We start from the raw sequence: 3,524 nt of genomic DNA, 5'->3' as shown, positions 1-3,524 counted from the left end.
CTTCTGTTCTTCTAGCTGCTCCAGGCTGGTCTGTCCATCCTTTCAAATGGAAATTTCCCACCTCTGAAGATTCTGGATGCTGTTCAGGATTCCACCTATAGTCTTATGTAATTCAGAGGCTCCACAGGAAGCCTCCTTCACTGAGCACATTGTAGCCCCATTTTAGGTATTCCAGTCAGTTATAGGCAGAAGACAGACTTACAAGCTTTCTATGGTGATATTTCTGACTATTCCTTTCTCTCTCCCTCCAGTGTCTATTTTATAATACAATGCAAGGAAAACCAAGATTCAAAAGACAGCCAAGGAGAAAGGGAGAGAAAGGAAAGCATGAGGAATCGTCGCCACCGCCTCCACCAGCTTCAGCCGTTCCGGACCTGTGGGAAGAACACAGGCTCCACAGCCCAACCTCTCCTCTTCCTCGCCTCTCGTTACCAACCTCCTTAGGACTTGTTCCAACAATCTGTTAAAACATGGTGGATTACTATGAAATTCTAGGTGTGCAGAGACATGCCTCACCTGAGGATATTAAAAAGGCATGCCGTAAATTGGCACTGAAGTGGCATCCTGATAAAAATCCTGAGAATAAGGAAGAGGCAGAGAGAAAATTCAAACAAGTAGCTGAGACCTATGAGGTGTTATCAGATGCTAAAAAACGGGACATCTATGACAATATGACAAAAAAAGGATTAAATGGAGGTGGAGGTGGAAGTCATTTTGGTAGTCCATTTGAGTTTGGCTTCACATTCCGAAATCCAGATGATGTCTTCAGGGAATTTTTTGGTTGAAGGGATCCATTTTCATTTGACATCTTTGAAAATCCATTTGACAATTTTTTTGGGAACCGTAGGAGTCGAAACCAAGGCGCAGGATCCTTTTTATCTGCCTTCAGTGGGTTTCCATCTTTTGGAGGTGGATTTCCTTCTTTTGATACAGGATTTTATTACATTTAGTTCACTGGATCATGGGGGTATTACTTCATTCTCATCAACATCATTTGGTGGTAGTGGAATGGGCAACTTCACATCGATATCAACTTCTACTAAAAGACTTAATGGCAGAAAAATCATTACAAAGAGAATTTCTGAGAATGGTCAAGAAAGAATAGAAGTTGAAGAAGATGTTAAAGTCCTTAACAATAAATGGTATAGCAGATGAAGACGCCTTTGCAGAAGAATGCAGGCGAAGTGGACAGAATGCCCTCCCTTCCCAGTCAACCAATGTCCATTCCCTGAAGTCTCACAGACCTGCTGCTTTACCCAAACATGGATCTTACTATATTTGTGAAGAGAATGACAAGCAAGACAGACCCCAGGTCCCAAGCAGCTGGGATGCCTCCATTTTTTCAACAGGATTCAAAGAAGGTGGCAAGAGGAAAAAGGAGAAGCAGAGGGAGAAGCAGAAGAAGAAGAAGTCGACCAAAGCGAATCATTAGGCTGGACTTAGCAGACACATGTACACTTTTCATCAGATGCTCAGGCAACATTGGAGCACAATCCTGTGTTCTCTGTGTTTTGCTTTTTCCCACTTGTTAGGTAGAAGACATCTTGTTGGATGCTATACCAAGATCACACACCTATTTGTAACAGGACTGTGGACACTTGGCCACTGCTTAGTCAGATTAGAAAGGCCACATGAGGTAATGGTACAGGTTAGCAGTGACAGACATTTGAAACACAACATAGACTTTCTTACTTTGCTTTTCCCCAGCACTGAATCTGTTAGTGCTTTTTTTTAGAGTTGGTAAGGACCTAATTCACTTCGCCCAAGGGTCTATGCCTTTTCAACTCTTCAACCACTATACAAACTATTGAAGTAGTCATAGTTTTAGACGTATAAGGTGATAACAGACTAAGTGTACATCCAGGAAATGACTTTAACTCCCCCCTATGCCAGTACAGTGTTTAAAATTAGACTGTAATTAAGTATAGGGTAAACTAAAGATATGCTACATTAGACATTGAATCATGAACATCAGAGTACTTTTCCATAAGTGTTTTATTGTGAATTATGTGATAGCTTACATGGGAGAACATTAGTTTTACATTCATTCTTTTGTATATCATTTCATTGCCATGGTTACAATCCCCTCCATGCCTCATCAACCAACCAAAGGGTATACCCTGCAAGCCTGCCCCCACACCTCTCCCCCCGGGTCTTCAGCACACAGTCCCTCTCCTTCTCTGGATCTAAAGTTCCCAGCTGCTCCATCTCTCCACATCATCATCTCTGCCTCCATCTCAGGCATCACTGCTACTCTGGGTAGGGTCCCGCACTCTGCTCTTCTCCGTTAATGATCCTTGGGACCTCCACTCCTAGACTGGAAAGTAAATCATTCCTTTCCTTGTTATAAAACGTCTACCTTTACATTTCCAACCCTCACAGTCAGTCTTGATGACAATTATTCACTATTGTATCACAAGAGACCCATCTGTATTTCATTCCATCAGCCCCGCCTAGGCAGATTGGATCCTACTCACAAGAGATTCTGCCTTCCTCCTGGTCCTATGGCTCTAGGTTCTCTCTTGAAAGCTTGGAAGCCAATCACTTCTTGCCTTTGTAGGCACCCCCCCACCCCATTTTGGGTAGCCAATGTCCAAGTTGCCCATCCCTGTCTACTCTGTGTGGAGGGGGTGGGAATGATTCTTGCTGTAAGGATTTGTTCCCTTATAAGTTTTAAGGTAGTAAGATCAGAGTATGAATTCTTCAGAGCTATCTGGCACTACACCTGGTAGCCAGCAGTGAGCCACTGCCTTATATTTATTGTTTCAATTTTTATCCTGTCCCACTAGTCCACATACTATCTCACTTAGTAACTTTTGCTAAATCCCATCTTGTTTCTTAGATCCATAACTGTTCTTTCTGCCATGTACACCAGAGTCTGCAGCATTTTACTCTATAGTACCATCTCTAGCTCTTAGAATCTAGGGTCATGTTGGGGAAAGTTTACTGAGTTATTTATGAACATGTATCTGTATGCATACAAATGTACCAATCAGGTACTGAGCAGTTAGGTTGAACTAAATATTTCAGTTGGCAAACATGATCTTTAAAAAAAAAAAAGATCTTATTTTTGCAATATTATCCCTGGCTTTCTGTAATTATTTCATTTGCATGATATATTGCTTCTTAACCTTTTATTTACTGAATAGAATTCTGTATTCCCTTCACTTTCCTGCATGCTCTCTTTCGGTCAATTTTTCTCTCATTCTTAACATAAGAATCTGTTGTCCCATGTTGCTTTTTTGTTTGTTTGTTCTCTTAGAAATGAGGACATTGCAAAAAGCTTGGATGTGGTTTAAAATGACAGCAGTTTTAATCTAGCAGTGTTGAAACCCAGGCACTTTTTGACACCACGTAGCAATGCCATGGGCTTGGAAGTCAGAAGTGAACAGAATTTTTATGGTTTTAAAATGACTGTTACAGAAATGTGTGTTTTGTTGATTTGATTTTGGTGGGGAGGTAGAACAGACTGTTGGTTGGGGAAGAGTGTACTTGGTATTTAATGCTTATAGTGGAAAATGTAA

General features: G+C 41.2%; 2 pseudogenes; both read left to right on the top strand.

Moving 5' to 3' along the window:
* The first annotated feature begins 470 nt into the window (after positions 1–470).
* On the top strand, positions 471–1,432 carry LOC102818208 (annotated as a pseudogene).
* Positions 1,433–2,963: 1,531 nt separating this feature from the next.
* LOC102829916 overlaps positions 2,964–3,524 on the top strand; it is an 8,848-nt pseudogene continuing 8,287 nt past the window's right edge.

Source organism: Chrysochloris asiatica, unplaced genomic scaffold (genome assembly GCF_000296735.1).
Source record: "Chrysochloris asiatica unplaced genomic scaffold, ChrAsi1.0 scaffold00245, whole genome shotgun sequence".
NCBI classification, from domain to species: Eukaryota; Metazoa; Chordata; class Mammalia; order Afrosoricida; family Chrysochloridae; genus Chrysochloris; species Chrysochloris asiatica.
This window is presented reverse-complemented; position numbering and strand designations above follow the sequence as displayed.